At 41.4% G+C, this 21871-nt stretch overlaps 1 protein-coding gene across 2 annotated transcripts in view; it reads right to left on the reverse strand.

Annotated features, from left to right (window-relative positions):
• Nucleotides 1-21871, reverse strand: part of adcy8 (adenylate cyclase 8 (brain)) — a 129974-nt gene that overhangs the window by 90776 nt on the left and 17327 nt on the right. The window lies entirely within an intron of this gene.

Below are 21871 nucleotides of genomic sequence, written 5' to 3' on the forward strand. Positions count from 1 at the left end.
CTAATAATGTCAGCCAGACTTGTAGGTCATTATATTGTTGGCTAGTTTACTTTAAAATAAAAGATCAGATATTATAAACTACATGTGTTTTGTGTGCAGGAATCTTAATGTGTAAAGTAACTAGTAACTAAAGCTGTAACAGATGAATGTAGCGGAATAACTAAAGTAACTAGTAACTAAAGCTGTAACAGATGAATGTAGTGGAGTAACTAAAGTAACTAGTAACTAAAGCTGTAACAGATGAATGTAGCAGAGTAACTAAAGTAACTAGTAACTAAAGCTGTAACAGATGAATGTAGCGGAGTAACTAAAGTACAATATTTCTCTCTGAAATGTAGCGGAGTAGAAGTAAGAAGTGGCATGAAAAGACTCAAGTATTTTCGTATGGTTGTGATGTCACAATTATACAATATTTTGGTAGAAAGTGCCGCTTACGGTGCCGTTACAGTCATTCCCCGGCTATCATTGACTGTGCAGAGACTCAGAAAGCGCAGATGTGAAAGACCTGGAAAATCTGACCAATCAGAGCAGGCTGGGCTTTTTTGGGAGGGGGGGCTTAAAGAGACAGACGCTAAAACTGAGCATTTTCAGACAGAGGGTGAATACAGGTATGTTCAGACAGACAGTAGGAGAAACATTTTTTTTTTTACACTGAAACATGTAAACATGTTCTAGTAGAAGCGCAAAATACATGTATGAACCTGGAAATGAGCAAGATGTGGGACCTTTAAACATCCGCTTGAGTTGAGTAGAACTACCGAGGAGACTAGCATGGAAATCACCGTAACTGAATGTTGTGTGAACGATGAGATCTCATGACCTCACGGTTCACTACGTTCAGATGTGTAGACTCCTTAAAATAAACCAACGTCCTGAGGCTCTGTGACATGACGACATGAAAGTACTGTGCGTGCTTTCCGACGAGTCATCGCAGTTCTGCACAATGTCAGCTACCCTGCCATTTTGTGAGTAACCGTCTCAGTCCTGATTCACTTTTGAGGCATCGGTCTGATGTTGGCATGAAGCAAAGTTGAAATCGTTAAGTGGAAGACTTGCAAACTGCTGCAAGATTTAGTTTTCACAGCGTCTACTCTGTCTACGTTCCCTCTTTCACACATTTTATGAACCACCTCATGACATATATGTCTGTTTACTGAAAGCAGAAGCTGCTTTTACAAGTGTTTGTGAATGAGATTTTGAAAAGATGACGGGCACCACGGATATCCGTACCAATTTGTGTGCCAATGCATCCAGTATATGTTGAGATATTCCACAGGAACAGTGGAAATACAGGGAATCACACAAATCATAAGAATGAATCCTTTAGGGACCAGGGACCTAGGACCTCATGGTGGCGCTAAAGTAAAAATCTTTTATAAATATAGAAATATTTCTCTCTGAAATGTAGCGGAGTAGAAGTAGAAAGTGGCATGAAAAGAAGTAAAGTACAAGTACGTCAACATTTGTACATAAGTACAATACTTAGTAACATTCCACCACTGACTACAACATACATGATTTCACACAGAAGGAGGTACTTTTATTTGACCTAAAGTGAAAACCAAATCAATTCAACGTTCAGTTAAGTACAGAGCAATGTGTGAATGGAACTCTCTCCCAAATACTTATTAAACAACAAAATACTCAGTATGGTTTTAAAAAATCACTTAAGAAATATTACCTTGAAAGAAATTTCAATATCTAATACCAATTTAGAGAGAGTCTGCTACAGGGCTTTTTGTCATATCTTATCTCTTAAAATAGATTTATTCGGAGTAGCGTAATGCCTTTTCGTTTTTTTGATTAATTGCGTTAACTGTCAAAATTTAAATATGATTTGTATTTTCAGCTTGTTGTGTAATGTGAAGTAGTGTCTGTGTGTGTATGGTGTGTAATGTGATGTCGTAAATTGTACCGTCACACGACGCGGTCTCACGGCAGTTCGTGAAATGGTCATGCTCTTTTAATTTATTGATTTGTGTACCGGACACGATTATGTCGGGTTTTTTTTAGAACGGGGAAAGGACACGTCACACACCGGGACACGACCCGCGGTCTCTGGGTGCTCAGCACGGAATGGGAAGGAACGTATACGGAGGTTGGGTTTGAGAGAAGAAGAACGGGGAAAAAAACACACCCAAGGATCCGCCAAGGAACCATCAACCGTGAACAACGGGGAAATAAAAAAGCCACGCAGGGGACGCGATCCCCGGTCTCCGGGGTGAAAGTCCCATCCACCGCCCCGCCCAATCTCCCTATGCAGATTTTGGGCTTTTCATACTACTCCCTACCGTAGTTCTGCTGTGATCATGAAAAACGCTTCCCATTTAAACACATTACATTCAAATTCGTGCTCACCACACGAAAATAACGACATAATCGTGTCCTGTTCACGAATCAATACATTAAATAACGTGACCATTTCACGAACTGCCGTGAGCCTGGGTTGTGTCACACGACAGATTGTAGGACCCTAGGAAGAATAGCTTTTAGCGTACGCTGAAGCTAATGGCAATCCAAATAAAACAACCAAACGCTTCATTCTTTTGAAAGATAACTGCGTGAAGACTGAGGGTTTTTCATCAGTCGTGCTCCTGTACAGTGAAGAGCAGCTCAGAAAGAAAGAACAGCTGATGTAACACTCTGCAACATGAGCGTCCTGCTCAGCTGCACGGGGGGGATTTCATCACCACCTCCACCTCCACCTCCACCCGGGCCGGCTTCCTCCCGCCTGCCGGAGATTCACATGATGCAAGTGTTAAAACAGGTTGGCTGACAGATGAAAACCCTTCACTGCCTACACACACACACACACACACACACACACACGCACACATGCATGCACACAGTCTGCCCTTTAAACTAGCTGACGATGTTAAGTTGAACTTTTTTTTAGCCAAAATGATCCGTTTAGGAACCATGGGTGGATCAAAGGGGGGGGGGGGGGCTTCTGGGTCTCCAGCCCCGACTGTTTTCTCCGGAGCACCCAAATCTTTGAAGGTTTTTTTAAATACCTTAAGCTTTGTGTCATTTTCCCCCTCAGTCTCTCTGACTGGACCGGCAAATCAATGCAGCATCCTCTACCTATGTTATGGAACTTAAAAAAATAGAAAACATCAAACAGTTTTTGCCTCTCTTTAGGTGTCAGGAGTTTAAAATGAGTCATCCTCAATATTTGTTGTGTTCTGGTTTCAGAATGATGAAGACAGTTGGAGAACATTTAGATACAAAACAGGATGTAAAACAAGAGACAAAATCGTTGACAAAAAGGACAAAAAATTGACAAAGCGTTGACAAAAAGTGTTGACAGAAAGCAACAAAAATGTCAGGAAAAAACGCTGACAAAAGCATAAAAAAGTGCCCAAAAATGTCAGGAAATCCTGAAAACTGTCGAAAACAATTGAAAGCCTAAAAATAAAGCTTCAACAACATGTTTTCTCAAATGATGAACAGATTTTTAGGAATCCTGTTATCAAAGAGCTAGAAAAATAGTGCTAATAGCTGCCATAAATGGAGCATGCCCCCCCAGACTCCCTGTTAGGAACGGTGTTTATCTATTCTACAGTATGCAACTCTCAAAGGGGTGAGGTGTGAGCCGAGGGTGTAATCACAGTCACAGGCGAGTCTGGGCCGGCCCTGAGCATCTGCGACTGTCTCTAATGTCTCTCTGTCTCTATCAGAAGGTCATTGAGGACAGTTTTTATTGCCCCCGCAACGAGCAGACTGTACTGTTTCTGTAAGCAGCTGATAAGGTTGTCGATCAATAAATCGTGATAAGGTGCCCAGGTGAGGAGATTTCTGGCTTTTAAAGCAGGTCCTCTGACAGGCGATGCTGGATTATCAGCCGGTTAACGTGGAGGGGGCAGCAGACATCAGCCCTGCAGCACCAGAACACAGTCTTTGTTTGTGGAATATAACAACATCAGGGCTGGGACCATATGCTGTTGTCCTGATTCAATTCTTTCAAGATGCATGGGCGCTGATTGGATTTGTGTAGCATTTTTCATTCATTGCAATTCGATAGTATTGACTATTGGGATTTTCTTTTCCTTCTTTAACAAAAAGTTCAAATAATACACTTCTAGAGACAATATATCATGAGACATTTCTAAAAACTAATTGTTTTCTAAGAATGCACATCACATGTCAGTCAGTCAGTCTGACATAGTTATGTACTGACTGTCCACTGGCCCACTGTTTACTGCTTACACTGTTTACACTGCTTACACTGTTTACTGGCTATATTAGCCCATATGTACAACCCCTCTCTCCCTCTTCCCCCCAGCCTGGACTGAGGTCTACCTTAATACTTGAACAATGGCTGTAACCCTATTACTTCAAACCTCTAACATTGACTGTTGATTTGTGTCTATCCTACTGTCTACTTTATTCCCTTATAATGCCCATATTTAATGCTGTCTTTTTTTAAACCTTATCCTTGCACTGCTAGAGTTTTTATATTACTATGTCTACATTATACTCTTATATTGTCCATATTTAATGCTGGCACACACATACACAGACATAGTGCATGCATCTTTGTGGGGACCTGCCATTGACATAATGCATTCCCTAGCCCCTTACCCTAACCTTAACCATCACAACTAAATTCCTAACCTTAACCCTTACCCTCACCCTAACCATAACCTAATTCTATCCATAATCCTAAAACCAAGTCTCAACCCTCAAACAGCCCTTTAAAGTTGTGGGGTCCAGCATTTTGGCCCCACAAACCTGTCCGGACCCCATAAGTATACTGTATTCCCGGTTTTTGGACCCCATGAATATAGTTAAACACACACACACACACACACACACACACACACATTATTCACCACCGAAGCTGCTACAAAAACATCCCACTACTTTCCTGTATAAATTATAAATTGCGGCTTAATCCAGTGTTTTATGGGCATACAGAGCTGTTCAGAATATGACAAACACACCATTGGTGACTCAGCTTCAAAGCTTATGAAACCACTTGCTCTCCAAAAATAAATAAATGTCAAGACAGCTTTATTATTCCAGGATTTTCGATGGCGATATTTTCTCATTTATTTTGTTTGGATTTCTGCTCACATCAATCAAGTCACATGAGAATGTGACTTGATTGTTGTAAGTGAAAAGGTATCTCTGCAATCTGTTTTATTTTTTTTATTATTTTTTTTTTTTTCCTTGTTTCATATAACAAATGTTATTACTGTATATATTTTGTCTTAAAACTAACCACGTATGGGTCAGCCCTACTCGTATGTCATACCGTATTAGTTTAGTGAAACATATGTATGTTGAGCCTCTGTTTTAACATTTATTAATAATTCTTTTCAATTTGGTTTTGTTTTTTTCATCCTGTTTTAGATAGCAGATGTTAATAGTGTTTATCTCATGTCCTGTTATTGTAATTTATATCTGCCAAATGGGAATACAGATGGAAATTAGCCTTTGGGCTATAATCTGGCACTTTTACGTGTACTGCTGTACATGTTCATTAAATGTGCATTGTCCTTAAATAAATAAATAAAATAGAAAAAAAAAAAGACAGGTGTATTCAAACACTTCTTTTATAGCTCACTCTTGCATTAAAAGAGAGACAAATCAAAGTGATGGTGTAGCCCGTTTCTTTGCTTCCTGTCTCGATTTTTTTCCAATTTTTTTAGGAAGAGAAATGGCTCTTGCTCTTATACTCGAGGCGGAGATGTGTCCCAGAGATAAAAACCTCAAACAGACAGTTCAGCGTCCTCTGTCGCTGAGAGAGAAGCTCTCAAGTGCTCTGCCGCTGTTTTCCTCAGCAGTAAAATTGCTGCACTAAGAGCACATGTCAAGAGGAAAGAATTGAGCGTGAAGAGGGGGAGGTTTCTGATCTCTGATGCTCTCGATAGCATTATGCTTTGTGGAGAGCGAGTTGACATTTTAAAAGGGGGCTTTCCCCGACTGCCCGTATAGGCCCCTCTCCACCATTCGAACATAAAAAAACTAATTGCATTGAAGAAATATAAAAATACATGTGAGAGTGTTGTAGAAACCTGTAATGGCTTATATTAAAACCACAACGAAAGGGCATATACAACGTAGACATACCAAATCTAGTGTTCAAAGTGCAAGGTGTGCAAAATACATGTAGAGAAACTGAAATAATAGACCTTTTTCACGGCAGACATGTTGACATGTCATAGTAGGAAAAGCACAGGTGTATTCAAAACCATTACTGATGGCTGCATTCCACTTAGGAGAGACCCTGGTATTAAACCATTAATGATGGCTGCATTCCACTTAGGAGAGACCCTGGTATTAAACCATTAATGATGGCTGCATTCCACTTAGGAGAGACCCTGGTATTAAACCATTAATGATGGCTGCATTCCACTTAGGAGAGGTATTGTGCATGCTGACTCACTGAAATATCTTACTGGGACACTTGATGGAATTGACACTAACACTGTCTGACTCAGGGTTGACAAATGATCACAATCGACGCAGCAGAACCAGAGATAAAGTCTTTCCTTTTCCATGCTTTCTTCATCCTTGTCCAAACCTGTCGACTACATTACCCACAATGCAACTCGGTCACCAACACTGTTGTGCTATTAGAGTAGGGGTGTCAAACTCAATTTCACTAAGGGCCACACATTGAAAATGAGAATCATAAAGGGCCAGATATGTTTAGTTTAATGACATTCTTTTATTTGTTCGAAAAAGTGACATATGTTTTATCTGTATTATTACATAGCTCATATAGCTTTCTCACTTACAGTTTGGTCAACATTAAGCCCTAAAGAAGTCAGCAAAAAAGTTCCTTAGCCATCATAGAGGTTAGCAAACAGCAAAACAATGAATTATGATAACATGTTGAAAAGCGGGCTAGAACACAGCCGAGTCACAACAACCTGTTTCACAGGCCTGAATATGAAAACTCTGGTTGTGTGAACATTTCTGGGTCTCAAAGTTGGCAAATCTGCCAAATTCTGCTGTGAGTGTCGCGTAATAGCAGTTTGAAAATTGTTTCTCATCTTTTTGGTTTGGCGTACAACTAGACGGGCCAAAATTTATTGTAAACCTCAATTGATATGCCCGCGGGCCGGATAAAAAATTGCCGGATTTGGCTTACAGGCCTTGAGTTTGACCCGTGTGTTATAGGCTAATTATATAGCCTTATGCCTCTAGCCTGCAGCAGAGATGAGCAAATGGCTGCAGAGGTCTGGTATGCATACATTTTTCTAACTCCACTTTTGTTTTTGTCTTTCAAACTTGTTGTCTGCACAACCACCTGACGCTGACTTTAATCAGACTTCACACAGCTCCCTCTGGAGACACTATTGTCTTCATACAACTCGGTTTACACATTCAGTTTATGTTTATTCAAACTGAAAAAGCTGGTGCATTAAACAAGCACAGGGCCTTTTGAATCCAAGTTTACATACACGTCGCTGCTGATTGGGTAACATCTCTGACACACCCACCAACGAGAGAAACATGGCCACGATCAGCCCCGACAAAACGTAGCAATGTGTTTTTTTTTAACTCAAACGGGGTTGCGTTGAACACACTGTTTCACACAGCCATTAAATGAGAGACACACCGTTTCACACCGTTCTGAGGACAAGGAAACGTGCCCCATTTCTAAAAAACCTGTTGCGCGTTGCCACTCTCTCGATACTTCCAGCTTCTGAACTGGTTGCAGTTCCAGTCCGATTCCATATATGGGGCGCTCACAGGCCACTGCAGAATGAATGGGACTCTATGGAGCTATAGCCCTCAAAATCCACTTTTCTCAGGATATCATTTTTGGTCTAGTAATTTGAATGTTTCATTCGAAAGGAGAGGCAAAGAAAATAGACACTGCTGGGTGTCAATGACGTCATACACATGGTACGGCCAGAGATACTGCTTTACGGCGAGCTCTGAGTCGCTTCCTTTGTTCTCTCGAGGCATCAACAGCACAGCTGATAGGTTAGAATCTCCCTGTTAATACAACACAGCTGATAGGTTAGACTCTCCCTGTTAATACAACACAGCTGACAGGTTAGACTCTCCCTGTTAATACACGTGCTAGAAAGTCAAAAAGACCAGGCTGAAATATTCACTCTGACTTTCTGGTTCTGCTTCGGATGCCGTCAAGCGGGATCTCGGGTCATAATCAGTCCCTCACTGACCAATCAGCATTCATTAGCAGAATGCTAGCGTGTTACGGGCAACAACAACTCAACCTGTAAGAAATCCAAAGGACATAAGTACTCGTTCATTCAACTTTCAACCTATAACCCATGTTGAACTTGCAAAAACTACAATGAAATCTGAGACAAATTTAGCCGTCTAGCTCCATAGACTCCCATTCATTTAGCCGTCTAGCTCCATAGACTCCCATTCATTTAACCGTCTAGCTCCATAGACTCCCATTCATTTAGCCGTCTAGCTCCATAGACTCCCATTCTTTTAGCCATCTAGCTCCATAGACTCCCATTCATTTAGCCGTCTAGCTCCATAGACTCCCATTCTTTCTCAGTGTTGGGCAAGTTACTTCCAAAATGTAATACATTATAGATTACTAGTTACTGTCATTTGAGAGTAATTAGTTATATTACAATTTTACTGTCTCTGAATTGTAATGCGTTACACTACTTTTGCATTACTTTTGAGTTACTTTCACCAAAATAACAGCGGAAGTTTGACTTGGCAGCTAGCTTGTGAATTTCACAACCGGATCAATAAAGTCTCATCTTTATCCACTTTGATACATCATAGATTATTCATAATATTTTGTATAATTAATATGGATATGCAAAGTAACTAAAGCTATAAAACTAGACAAGTAAAACATACAATAGGCAAGTAGGAGAAAATGAAAATACTCAATTAAAAGTAGGCTACCTTACAGTTGTATTGAAGTACAGCATTGTTGTAAAATGTTTGTTTAAAGCACTTGAATAAGAAATTCATGTTGTTTAGTTTAAAACAGTATAAAGGAAATGGTCAATAGTGTGATTAAAACTCACTATTTACATTATTTACAGTACTTGATTTACAGCTGATATGTGAAAAGCTCCACAACCTTATTTAACAGTAATTTAGTTTTACTGCGAATTGTCACAGGAAGTGCTTTTATTTTGAAGTAGCCTACACGGAAGTTGTCTGTTGTGTTGAGATGAACGTGAGACCCTACATGCAAACATATCCGTCAAGTTAAGTTGATCACTTTCTTATGTGTAAAACTGCAACGTATTGAACAGTAAATGGTCACAGTAAAAGACAAGCGTTTTTGGTTGACATTCGAAGCCCTTCCACTACAGGCATAGTTACTCTCCACGGCTGATAAACTGCAATGACATTTACGTGTAGCAAGCCTAAACATTAACTCCCGACATGTTTAAATCTGTCAGCGGCTCGGACACACTGCTGTCCGCGCTGACGTACCGTCACCTGTTGTTGGGACACGATGTTATGAAATAATACTCACGGATTTTTTTTCCTGTAATCAAATTTTCGCGCTGTAGGGAAATTCTTAAATGTGTTAAAATTTGTTGTAACTCGCGTTACTGAGATTGTAACGGGTATAATATTACAGAAATTTAATTAGTAATGCATTACATTACTGCGTTACAGCAAAAAGGAATACATTACTGTAATTGCGTTACTTTTGTAACGCGTTACTCCCAACACTGTTCATTCTGCACTTGCCCGCGATCACCCCCAGTGGAACTCTGGTGGAACTGCAACCAAATTCGGTACAATGGGGCTGAATAGGGAGTGAACAGACTCTCCGTAGACGGGCTCTGACACCGTGCCCCAGTAAACACACCTGGAAACATGCTAATGTTAAAAGATTTGTTTTCACAGATAATATCGATAGCAGAAAAAAAACTAGACACATACATGGTCAAAAAGATTGCAGACTTGGTCTTTGAGGTTTTATTTAGTAAAGCTTTTTTTTTATTTCTTCTGACGATGGCGGAGGTGGTCATTAATTCAGCGGAGGCGGGCCACCTTTGCTAAAAGAAAGTGATGAAGTAATCCCTGCATGCTACCATAAAGAGAAGAAATCTTTCTTCTTCTTCTACATTTAGTTTTTATCTTTAAAAACTAAATGTGTGTAGGAGTATTTCAAACACACACACACACACACACACACACACACACACACACACACACACACACACACACACACACACACACAGTCATCTTCCTGTCCTCCCTTGGGGCTCTTCAGTGCCTCTAACAGCGCTGACGAGCCTCGCGGTGCATTACCGTGTGTTACTGTGTGCCATTGTGAATCTCTCCCAGGACGCCATCAGCACTGATTCAATTTAAGTCGCCCCCCTGAAGGCCTCTGCTCCTCCCACGGAGACGAAAATTTAAATCCCATAAGCCCCGGCAGCTGTGGTAGTTGTGGTAGCTGTGGTGGCGTCCATGTTGTTTTGGAAAAAAGAGCAGCGCTGGCTCGCCATAAAGGGCATCAGCACGGAGAGCGCCAGTGATGTGGACGTTTTTAACGAGGCCTCATTAAAAGGCCCGGCTTACAAACAGCTACATGGAAAATAATGAGGCAAGGTTAATAATAGTAATAATTACCATAATGCTTTCCATTTGATTCAAGGCTGAGTAATGGCATACAGCCAGACATGGGAAATAAACACACAGACGAAAATATGTAGTCAGTCACAAGACTGTCCTCCAGATTTAAGAAATACAACATAGATTTGATAGATGGATAGATAGACTTTTCTTTTCATATTTGCCATACAAATAGATTGATATTATTCATATAAATCCATTCTAATGTTGTGTTAATGTTCATATAACTGTTCGTGTTTTGTCCGAATATTTGGACTAAGGGTATGTTGATGGTTTGGCAACATTGGTACTGAAACCTTCATGTCAATAAAGCATCTTTGAATTGAATTGAGACAGACAGACGGACAGAGAGAGAGACAGACAGACAGACAGACGGACAGACAGAGACAGACACACAGACGGACAGACAGAGATGGACAGACAGACAGACACACAGATAGACAGACAGATGAACAGACAGAAAGAGACGGACAGACAGACAGAGAGAAAGAAAGAAACAGAGAGACAGACACAGACGGACAGACAGACAGACAAGACAGACGGACAGACAGAAAGAGACAGACAGACAGATGGACAGACGGACAGACGGACAGACAGACAGACAGAGAGAAAGAGACAGAGAGACAGACACAGACGGACAGACAGACAGACAGACAGACAGACAGACAGACAGACAGACAGACGGACAGACAGACAGACAGGGGTGATTTTTGTTATTTTATTTGCTTATCAGCCTCAGAATAACAGATAAAGAGCAGAGAGAGAGAGAGAGAGAGAGAGAAAGAAAGAGACAGAGAAACAGACGGACAGACAGACACACAGACGGACGGACAGAAAGAGACGGACAGACAGACAGAGAGAAAGAGACAGAGGGACAGACACAGACGGACAGACAGACAGACAGACACACAGATGGACAGACGGACAGACGGACAGACAGACAGACAGAGAGAAAGAGACAGAGAGACAGACACAGACGGACAGACAGACAGACAGACAGACAGACAGACAGACAGACAGACAGACGGACAGACAGACAGACAGGGGTGATTTTTGTTATTTTATTTGCTTATCAGCCTCAGAATAACAGATAAAGAGCAGAGAGAGAGAGAGAGAGAGAGAAAGAAAGAGAGAGAGAGACACAGCAGGGGGTGTAAAGCATGTAGAAGTGGCAGATTTTCCCATCTCGCTCTGTGAATTAATCTGTTATTATTAATATAATTTTTGGAACTGTGGAAAGATGAAACAAGACGGTTTAGGTGAGATTTATTTTTGAATGAAGTGTATTTAGACGAATTAAAAAGGTAATTCAGACAGTGAAAGCAATAAAGATTCAATTCAGAAGGTGGACGCCTGTATTTTTCTGTTCGATAAGGAAAATAAGTGTAAGAATATTTCCTCTCGAGATTTTTGAGTTTATTTTATTTATTTAAGAGCTAAGAGAGCAAAGAGTGCTTAGGGAACGCAGAAAACTCACACCTTGAACACATCACCCAGCTGAAACTACACACACACACCTGCACGAATATATATCGACAGTCGGTGGTTGTTGGGCTGAATACTAAAATTGAAAAATTGAAAATAACTAAAAACTGCACCATAGGAAGCTTTCTGCCAAGAGAACAAGACTAATATGAGAAGAACTTCTCCTGAACATTGATTGATTGACTGAAAGTGTTTATCACGAATATGTAAAGAACAGAAACAGCAGATAAAAATAAACAAATTAATATGAACAACTAACAAGACAATACATGAATAACAATAATAAAATTAATATTTACAACAAAGAAAATTGTGAACACCAAAAAAGTGAGAAGAAGTATAAAGGTATTTAATCCCACCCCGTGTCCGCAAATCAAGGATTGTAAAATCTACCCAATTGCTATTTATGGTTAGTTATGTTCCCCCCCCCCTCCTCATACCCAAAATCAATTTCAAATGTACATCAATTATTTACAAAAAAAGAGGAACATGAGATTAGAAGAAAAGGAGCTTAAGAAGGGTGTTGGAACTTGTGAGCAGGATAATTAGTGGGTGTCAAGCTTTAACACGACAAAGTGATTAGAAAAGAGACGGGCATACAGCCAGATTGGAGACTCCCCCCCCCCCCCAGCATCAATATCTCAGAGCTATCGGTTACCTCGCTGCACAATGACTGGCACTCATGTTACTGTACACTCACGGACGTTGAGTTCTCTACACGAAAAGGGCCGTCCTGAAAGCTGTCGGGCCCGCCTCGGTTTAACCTGCTCTTAGTGTCTGATGACAGCTGTATGAAAACATGTCGGAAGAGGGGGGGGGCAGCTGGCTCTGAGCGGCAGAGCTAAACCTTTCCCGCTGATCTCTGCTGCCAAACCAAGGGATTTATTCTGTGGTACACAAGAGGACAGTCAGTGATTAACTCGGCATCATGCTAGGGCTGCCCGATTAGGGCTAGGGTACCGTTTGGATTTTTACAATTCTGATTCTTGAACCGATTCTTGAAAAACTGAAAAATGGCATCAAAGAAAGGCTCTTTTATAGAGTTTTTTTTTTATTGAAAATTATTTTAATTTAACAATATATTAACATTTTAAAGTACTTAAATATATAATAAGAAAGAGAAAGTGTGATTTTTTTACGTCCATTTCAGAGCGACAGAGGGAAAATGTTTCAGTCAACACATTAAGTCACATGTGTCAAACTCAAGGCCCGCGGGCCAAATCCGGCCCCTTGCATATCAATTTGGGTGCACAATATATTTTGGCCCGCCTAGTTGTGTGCCAAACCAAAAACACAATACAATTACCTGACATTCAAAGCAAAATTTGGCAGATTTGCCAACTCTGAGACTCATATTCAGGCTGAGAAACAGGTTGTCGTTAAAAAAACAGTCATTGTTTTGCTTGATTAGCTAACTTCTACGATGGATAAAGAACTCTTTTGAGGACTTTTGTAGGGCTTCATGTCAACAACAATGTCGGAAAAAGCAACAAATTTACAAAAAGGTGACAAATGTCTGAGAAAGCCACAAAAAAGTCGGAACAAAAACAAATAAACTTTACATGTTTGGCCCTTGGTATGATTCTCTTTTTCCAGTGTGGCCCTCTGGGAAAATGAGTTTGACACCCCTGCATTAAGTGGAACCAAAATGAGGAACTGAAATGTGCGGTGTTTGGTGTTTTAAGCCCCACTAACGTCGTCTTCCAGGCAGCGCTGCCTGGATTAGGCAATGGTTAGGGTTAAGGTTAGGGTTAGGTGCCTTGAAGTCGACGGTCGCAGCGCTGCCTTGAAGTCAGCGTTGGGGGCTTAAAACACCATCGAGCGAAACTTGCGTTCTAATCCGGTCCGATTCCTACCTTCCATAGTGGAACCGGGTTTCGGTACCCAACCCCATGCACGATATGAGGAACATATGCAATAACGTTGTTGAATATCGTCATAACGATATTAATTGCGATACATGAACAGATACTAAAGTGTGCTCAGTTCTGCATTTCTGCTGCTTTCAGTCTCCAACAAATTGGAGGAAGAAAAGGAAATCATTTCCAACATTCTTTTATGGAACAAATTGTACATTAAATTGAACATAAAAGAAGAATGATAGTTACATTTGAATGTGAGGTTTTCTACGGATGTTGTCTTTTAACTAACACAAAAAAATCTGTTGTCTGAGTGAGTGTCTGTTGCAACCTTACGCAATGTGTATATTGCGCCAGATGACATTGCGATGACCAGGCATGGATTGGCAGGAGTACCGGGAGATTTTCCGTTGGGCCGGTCTATCTGTGTGGGCTGCATGTGCTGCACGCCGGTCGAAAGCTCTGTTTTGATTGGCCCATTTGTGTGTCTTTCATGTGAACACTGGCCAATCACCTCTTTGGTCTTTGGCTGACCGGCCCACAGAGAGGAGAGAGATCACATGATTGGCCCACTGGTTTGCCTCTCATCTGAACACTGGCCAATCACATCCTACTATGGCCCATCTCCATCCAACCATAGAGTTGGACAGAGCACATTTAAGTCCCGCCCCCACCGGAGGGGAAAACAACTCCACAGACTGCCGGCAGCTAGCTAAAAACACGAGATTTAAGGGTGCAAGGACCCTAACTCTTTTTACCCAAGGCCAACCCTGACAATGACGATGAGAAAAACGTATAAAGACATTCCACAGTCAACGTAGGCTGTCAAAAGATATTGGATTTTAAATGTAACACGGCACGCACGGCCGCCGTTAATAATTCATCACCGAGAGCAACATGGCTCTGATGTTTGCAGGCAGATTTTGTAGAAAAACAAACTGAAGCTCAGTGTTTTCTCTCGGCGGACAAACTGTCAGAATGTGCTCAGTGTCTCTATTTAAACTGGATGGAATCTGATAATCTAACCATCAAATAGCTCTTCTGTAACCTGGACAGAGCTAGAATCTGTCACACCAAGAATGAGTTAGATCACACATCCAACACCACCTGCCAATTCAAGCTCCACACAGCATTGGCTTTCAGTAATTAGCAGTGTAATGATAATGATAAGGAATAGTTTATAGTTTATGAAACAAGAACAAGCTAAATTAATAAATGCTCTTGCCCGAAAGGGAGTAGGAGGAAGCTAAATGCTTTTTTCGGGTCCTATCCTTTTGGAAATGTCCAAACCTTTACATCTTTAATTACAGAAATAACCCTGAAGTTTATGCATTCTGGCTGCTGTCTGGAGATTCCTTCATGCACAACTCGTATTCTTTCGGATGTTTCATACCAAATGTTGTAACAGCGGCCATCTTGTTTATTGTTTAGGGTCCTCGCCACCACCCGACCAATCAGCATCGAACAGATTGAACATGTAGCTGGACTTGAACGGCCTTCTTTTGACTGAAAGTACTGCCAAACAACAACTTTTTCTGCTCACCAGTTCCATGTCCACTTTCTCACAGCCTACTGCATTGAACGCTCCAGCTACGTAAACACCTTCCCGTAATCAACGGCGCCGTCATTACGGCGACCAGCGTAGCGCGTGTAGTGCAAGCGTAGGGTTCGGTTCGGTGGGAAAAGATTCTGAGGTTTGGCAGAAACTGAACGCCGTCAAAAAGCCCAATATTCAGCCGAATCCGAATGCAAATCTTGGATTCGGTGCATCCCTGACAGGGATGTTTTGAGTCATTCTACAGAATCAGTCATTTTAAATGACCTAAACAATGAAATGAGAATCAGAACCACCTCCTTGTGCTAAAAACACTAAATTGTGCCGTTCGGACAATTTAAAAAATCTGGTTTTAAACCTGCAAACTTCTATTTGTAACTGCTTTTCATAATTGCATGTTATTTTGCATCCCTATTATCCTAATGTATTTATCAAATCATTTTCCAAATCTGAATGTTGTATTGTCTATATTGTTGTTCTGTATTTGTCTTTGTAATCCAACTCAATGACATTTAAAATGAAGGATGCCCCTCAGGGATTTATAGGATGGAATAAAGGTTGAATACTCCCTAACACAGTGTTGTGACTGAGCAAACGAATGAGCAGCTGCTGCCACAATTACATTTCAGTGTTTTATTAATGGTACTCATGAATACGGGCTGTTCAAAGACAACCACATTGACACATTGAGGTAAATGCAACCCTGGGCCTCGGCCTGCTCTGTAGTTTGGAAAGAGACTGTCCTCCCCCAAAAAATGGATGGGTCAAACGTCAAACAAACTCAGGACTTTCACCCGGAGAGTGGGGTTTTATTAGCCTGGTCCTACCAGACTCTGGTCCATTATCCTGGTCCTACCAGACTCTGGTCCATTAGCCTGGTCCTACCAGACTCTGGTACACTAGCCTGGTCCTACACAGGCTAGGGTTTTATACACATATACACCAAAAAGAGAGAGTCAAGTAGAGTCAAAGGCATCTGTGCAATGCAGTGCTAAAAATAAATGTCATTCATTTACCATTTTGTCAAAGTAAGTGACTGTAAAGAGGACATTTTAGCAGAATACAGCATAGAAAATCTGCTTAGAAATATAGGAAATATTGGATAGTATAGAACAACATAATGTAATTCTGCTAAATAAAACATCACATAAAACATCAGTGTTTGGTGTTTTAAGCCCCCAGTGTCGTCTTCCAGGCAGCGCTGCCTGGAAGGCACTAGGATTAGGCAATGGTTAGGGTTAGGGTTAAGGTTAGGGTTAGGTGCCTTGAAGTCGACGGTCGCAGGGCTGCCTTGAAGTCGTCGTTGGGGGCTTAAAACACCATTGAGCTAAAACATCACAATCACATAAAATATCACATTCACTATTCATTTCACTTGTTTTCATTTTAAACAAATTGTATATCCAAATACAATTGGTCATGTGACAAGGGCTGGAAAAATCGGCAGAACAGGCATGCAATAGGGCTGCACAATTAATCGTAATTTTAATCAAAATCGCAATATGGACTAGTGCAATATCTAAATCGCAGGGGGGCGCAATATTTGTTAAAGGCAAAATATCAAACCATTCTAAAATAAAGTAATGTGGTGCTGCAGAGACATTCCGGCCTACAGATCCTATCCTACAGACTAAAGGAAAGCATCTTTGTTTGGTACGGATCCTCACGAAAACAAATCACACTTCGGTCATTTTTTTTATTTATTTTTTATATTTTTTGATAGAAAAATGTATCATTCCCTCCAATATCGTGAATCATATCGCAATATCAGTCAAAATAATCGCAACTAGATATTTTCCTCATATCGTGCAGCCCTAGCAGCCAAGTGACAGTACTCTGATCCAATGGAAATCACAACTGTCAGATTGACAGCACTCTAGCCCAAACGATTAGAGGTGCGTCAATCATATTTTAGACCCCCCTTCTAGCCCCGCCCCTGCTCTGCTGTCTGCTTCGCGGGGTGAGCACCAGCCAACACGTCACTTCTGTTTACTGATAGCTAGCATTTACCTCAGGCTAATTAATTAGCTGGCAAGTGGCGATTTTTATTGCCCATATGCCAGTTTTTGGGAGCCTTATCTCTTACAGTAAGAATTATGGCCAAGTTGCCACTATTGAATGTTTAATATTGCAAAATGTGTAGTTTTGCACGTTGCGTCTAACTAAACTAAATGATAATAAAAGTAACTACATCTGGGGACGCCAGGGTAACCTGGTAGCGCACGTGCCCATATGCAGAGGTTCAGTCCTCGACACAGCAGCCGTGGCTTTGATTCCGACCTGCGACCCTTTGCTGCATGTCATTACCCCTCTCTCTCCCCTTTCACGTCTATGCTGTCCCGTCACAAATAAAGGCCGTTAAATAGGCCTGCAGTACAGTGTATAGATTAAACAGTATCAACACATTATTGGTATAACAAGTTAGACGTGACAGTCAACACTTTTCCGTGACAGTCTGTCAACAAGTCTTCCTGGCGCCTTTGGCATCACAGCTCGGCTGTTTTCTCCGGCTGAACGTGTAAATTGGACTAATGCTGGAGATGACAAGTGAACGTCTGCGGGAGGATGTGTGTGTGTTACAGCAGCTCATTTTCAGACAGGCAGCGATGAAAGCTGAGATGTTCAGCAATATGTTCCCAATGTGTGATCAGAAACAAGCCAGTGACAAAGAGCTGGATTAGCTTTGCATATCTGCCGGGTCGCTGTATGTTTTTTTAGTGTACGCTGTTTGAATACAACTTTATTTTTTATTTTTTTAAGATTATTTTTTGGGGGCTTTTCCCTTTATTTTTGAAAGTGGATAGATATGAAAGGGGGAGAGAGATGGGGGATGCAAAGGGCAGCAGGTCGGATTCGAACCTGCGTCGCTGCAGGACTCAGCGAACATGGGGTGAACGCTCAGGGTGAGCTAGAGGCCGCCCCGAATACACATTTTAATAAGCGAGAGAAAGAGGGTTCCTGAGGCCTAAAGATCAGCAGGACGGGTAATTTAACGACAGCCATGCGTCAAAACATCTTCCGAGACAAACCGCGATGGACAGTTAGTCCATTTACTCAAGCATCCTGCTCTTTCGAATACAAAAATCCCCCAAATTAGAATCACAAGTATGTGTGACATAATAATCTCGACTCACAGGTTTGGCTATTGACTGTTTTAACGTTTTCAACCAAGATGAGTCACAAAACGTCCCCCAAAGCAGTAATGCTATGGGAAGTCTTCATTTACAAATGTCCATGTTTTTGGAGAAAATATTTCTAAAAGCAGGGCAGGGTACCGAATTCAAATCGCCTCCTCAGTAACGAGTATCGAAAAATGCCTCGTCATTCAATACCCAATTTCAATACCTAAGGAGTAAATCAAATTAGCGTCAAATGAGCCAAGAGGCACGCAGCAAGCTTCTACCAAGATCCAACGTCTGGGATTGTCAGGAAAAACTCACAGAGACGACTCTAGTAGGAGCTGAAAAATAAAAATAAAGAGTTGAGCCACAATGTATAATGTTGTAATTTCTTTTTTGTTTTATAAAACTGGTATCGTTTAGGAATCAGGCATCAAGTCACAGCATTGGTATCGGCACCAGCATCGAACATTTTTGAACGATACCCAGGTCTATCTTAGAGTCATAATTTCCTAACGCAGACGATCTTGCCTGAAAAGGAGGAGTGTGTGTTACAGCGACCTCTGACCCCTTACAAAACCTTCTCCGAGTTCAACAGAATATTTACACAGAACACGTGTTTACGTTCCACTGTAGTAGCCTTTTGCGAAGTTTTTCCTGGACATGTGATGCTGACATTTCCCCGCAGCTCCGCCTGCAGGATCGCAAGCATGCTGCTCTCCCTAATGTCAATTTATGACCTCTTGTTTCTTCCCCAGAGCGATAAAAAGCAGAAAGTGGAATTGTGCTGATCTCCATCAGCTCTGTGTGTGTGTGTGTGTGTGTGTGTGTGTGTGTAAACATGTTTGATGGATTGCGGCCAACGCACACATCGGACTGATTTGTGTAGTCTACCGTACGGTGCGTCTTCTTGTGTTCCTCGTGTGTTGTTTTTCTGAGGCTGATTTATTGATATCACTAATGGAACCCCCCCCACCCTCGACCACGTCCGCACCATACCACTTATGTGAGCTCCTCTCGTCCTTTGAGATCTGGGAAATCTCCTTTTCTTTTATTGTTTTTTTTTTTTAAATAACATACAAGGAAGATTTCTGAGCACAACGTCAAAGTGATTCAGCCTGTGAAAGAAAATCCAATTCTGCAGATGAAAACGTGCAACTGTAAAGAGTGTTAAGTTAACCTACATGCTTTATTACATTCTGTAGTCAACTACAAAAACGGTAAAAATTCATCAGTATTTAACATTGGAAAAGTACATTTGTTTGCTTGCTTTTTTTGGGCCAAATTCTAAAGTCATCATGCTGACGAAGCTTTGCTAAATGTACCATACTCAATGGATTTAAAGAAATCAGAAAATCTGACTCGCACCTGACAGCTGAGATCTAGGACAAAATAAGCACTTAGCACCAAAACCGACCAGATTTTCTCTATAAGAAGAAAAGTCCTAACTTTAAAATGAAGTTAGGCTGTGATGTTTTTGCAGTGTAGGCAGCCGTGTTTGTTCCCTGACACCGTCTGGGCGAGGACATCCCTGAGGGAAGGTATAGCAGCTGTAGCACCACAGCCTGGGGGACAGGAGACATAGACTGTGATACTGTAGCCGCTAAAGACCCGTCCTCCCAGGAGACACTCGGCATACATGTCAAAACGACAAGCCGCTACAAGCCTCGAGAACATGTGCAGCGGCACGGTCCAGTTTGTCCTGACAAAGCACTAAAATACAAACAACTAGTGAGGAACACCGAAATAACAATTTGACCAAGATTATATAAACTCCCGGGCAGTTCAGCGCTTGTGTTTGGTGTTTAATAACTTTCTCGTGGCAGCCATAGAGGCAGTGATGTTTCCTGTACAGGACTCTCACGGCGCCTGAAAACACACTTGTCAGTGTGATCGCCATTTACGTGATTGGCCACCGCAGCGTGACATCGGGCTGAGTATTGAAGAAAAAACTAAACAAAAAACAAACATCGAAAAATTTAAAATCTAATACCTACACAAGGAACGGATATTCGAATAGTCAAATATTTGGATCCAGCCCTATTAACAACTGCTTAAACAGCTACAGCTTCCAATACAAATTACATTGGTGGGACAGTCACTCTTACTGGAGCAAAACAAAAACCCTTACAAACTAAGGCTACGTTCAGACTGCAGGCAAAAGAGGCCCAAATCAGATTTTTTTTTTGGGTGGTCAAGTGACCAGCTCAGACTTCTTCAGAACTAGTGTGAACACTCAAATCTGGCACGGATCTGATTTTTTCAAATCAGATTCAGGCCACTTCCATATGTGGTCCTGAATCAGACCCAGGTCTGATTTTTATTTTTTTACTTTTTTCAATGCGGCCGCAGTGTGAACAACCAAGGAGGATTTGATGCGACTTTTACGTCAATCTACATCACCAATTGTCACAATTATGCTCCGGCGGGAGATAGCCCCTAGACACAGACAGTAAGATTAAAAACTTGACTAGGCCTACAGAATGGAGAACAGTGATGGAGCAAGTCAATGGAGGGAGAGGGAGGTGTTAGACCTAATTAGCGTATGCTCATTAACCTTACAGCTGCCATTACACAAACATTTTGAAATAAAAGCGAGAATGCTTACTTCCTCCATAACCTCCCTAACTTTAGTGCAACAGCGTGGTCCGTCTGACGTCATTGTTATTGTTCTTTTGCGCACGCGGGTCAGTTCGAAACCGCAAACAGTTCACATCGTAATCTGATACAGGCCACATTTTAAAAAGGTAATGTGAACAGCCAAACAAAAAATCAGATCTGAGCAAAAAATCCAAATTAAGCATTAAGACTTGCAGTATGAACATAGCCAAAGTAATCCCAAACAGCATTTGTGACCCACGGTACTGGAGAAACAGTCCAGAGCCGCAAAAAAAACTGTAGTCCGGAAGAGTAAGGTGTCTACAATCAACACAGTTCTGCAGTTCAATTTTTTAGGTATGAATATTAAAATCCCAATTTACACATTCATGAAAGTGCAGTGTTTTAAATGTCCATTCTAATCAACAGAAACTATTTCCCAGTCTCCCTGCCTGGTCATGAAACATTCTACTGACTATTACTGTGGAAAAGCTAATGGTATTCTTGCTGCCAGAGTCACAGCAAACATGACAGATAGTCATTGTTGTGTAATACCAGGGTGTCAACCTGCACACGGCTCAGAGGCAAATTCACGGCGAGCTTCCCCAATTACATTGGCAAGTGTCAAACTGCTCTGTTTGGACTCAGTGTCCCTCTGACTTCTGCTGAACACACAAGGCTTTCACTGC

The sequence above is a fragment of the Perca flavescens genome, chromosome 12, assembly GCF_004354835.1.
Source record: "Perca flavescens isolate YP-PL-M2 chromosome 12, PFLA_1.0, whole genome shotgun sequence".
In the NCBI taxonomy this organism is placed as follows: domain Eukaryota; kingdom Metazoa; phylum Chordata; class Actinopteri; order Perciformes; family Percidae; genus Perca; species Perca flavescens.